Source organism: Echinops telfairi, unplaced genomic scaffold, assembly GCF_000313985.2.
Source record: "Echinops telfairi isolate 266 unplaced genomic scaffold, ASM31398v2 ScPeMD7_7457;HRSCAF=8495, whole genome shotgun sequence".
Classification (NCBI taxonomy): Eukaryota; Metazoa; Chordata; class Mammalia; order Afrosoricida; family Tenrecidae; genus Echinops; species Echinops telfairi.
In genome coordinates, this window is record NW_022111357.1 from 18,436,420 (window position 1) to 18,438,419 (window position 2,000).

Here is a 2,000-nt window from a genome sequence, read left to right on the forward strand (position 1 = left end):
GATCTCCAGTTTTGTTTCTATTACCAGGGCTCTATTTTCCAAATCTTGTTTCTTCTTCTTTGCTTCCAATTTTTGCATTCCAAACACCAATAATTTTCCTGATTGCATGTTTGATTAAGTTCAAACTGAAGATGTTGGTCGAATTCTTCAATTTCTTCAACACTAGCTATAGTAGTTGGTGAGTAAATTTGAATAACGGTTGTTTTTACTGGATTTCCTCAGGTGCAGATAGATGTTACCCTGTCCCAGACAGTATCATACTTCAAGATAGGTCTTGAATTACTTTTTGACCATGAATGCAACAACATTCCTCTTAAAGTTGTCCTTCCCATGTAGTAAACTATATAACTGCTGGTTTCAAAATGGCCAATACCGGTCCATTTCAGCTCACTAATATCTAGGATATAAATATTTATGTACTCCATTTAATTTTTCTTACTTCCGATTTTCCTAGATTCATACTTTGAACATCTCAAGTTCTAATGATTAGTAGATGTTTACAGATGTTTCTTCTCATTTTGATTCATGCCCTATCAGCAAATGGAGGTCTCAAAAGCTTTATTTCAACCATGTTATTATAGCAACTCTTTGAGAAAGTATCTCTCCCTCAGTCATATTTTCAGTGCCTTTTAGCCTTAGGGGCTCAACTCCAGCACTATAGCTGACAATGGTCCACTGGTATTCATAAGGTTTTTAGTATCTGACAACAGTCCACTGATATTAAGGGTTTCAGTGGCTAATTCTTCAGAAACAGATTCCTTCTTCATAGTCTGTCCTTAGTCTGGAATCTCTGCTGAAACCTGTTCACTATGAAACCCTGCTGGGATTTGAAATACCAGTGACATATCTTCCAGCATCACAGGAACACAGAAGCCACCCCAGTACAGCAAACTGACAGAGAAGTGGTGGTCTAGACCTTTAACTAAACTTAAGTCCCATTGAAGTACAAAATGTGAAAAATAATTCATTAAAAAATTTTAAAGATGTACAAAATGTGATTCAGGAAAGGGTATGCTATAGTTCAAACTAACGCTTTGACTTTTCTAATATGTAATAAATAGAAACCTAGAGAACATATGTAGTTGTGTTAGGCCAGGTTGCCTAGAGAAACAAATCCAATGACACTCATCTATGTACAAGAAAGACCTTTATATCAAGAAGTAATCTTATATCCAAGAAAAGCATCACAACCTAAGTCCAATACCAGTTCATAAGTCCCTCTTCAGAGTCCCTTGTTTCATGTCAGTGATGCAGAATAGTGAAGCACGAAGATTCAGGCCAGTGGGTACAGAATTGAGTGAATCCAAGGTCACTGGAAATATGGCAAGGCACGGGACAGCTCTCAGGGATGGGTGACCCATGAGTCCATCCCTGGCAGTAGACACAGTCCCAGTGAAGTCCCAGCAAGGAGAATGGTAAAGTGGCAGAGAGAGGTCATCTCTGTTCGCCCTGGTCTTATTCAAAGGCTTATGGTATCAAGGAGGTGTCATTTGGCTGTGGCTTGATTGACAGGTTTAACCCCGAACCTACCTAGGGGTGTCTAGTTGACATAATCCCTAACTACCACAGTAGAAATGGCTATTAACAGGTAGGATAACTGTATAAGAAACAAAGTTGGCCCCACCAACCCTTGAGGACAATATCCCTGCTCAGAGCAGCCAAGGCACAGAGAGGACCCTATGAGACATGACGTCCCTCACTGACCCACAGTCCTACAGGGAACAACACCGGAGACACAGTGTGGGAATCCCACCCAATCTGATCCCACCACACTGAGGCAAAACACTAAGGGCATGGAACAGAACAGCAAGGGGAGCTGAGCAACGAAGTCCCCAGGTAATACCAAAAATAGACTTTGGGGCTAGGGCTTGGCGCCCCATCAGACTCGACTGGAAAACACACCTAAAGGCCAGCAAACAGTCCTTGAACTAACTACAAGCTTTTCTTTCTTGTTATGTTTTGTTTTGTTTTCCATTGGCTTGTTGTTTTTGTTTTCTTTT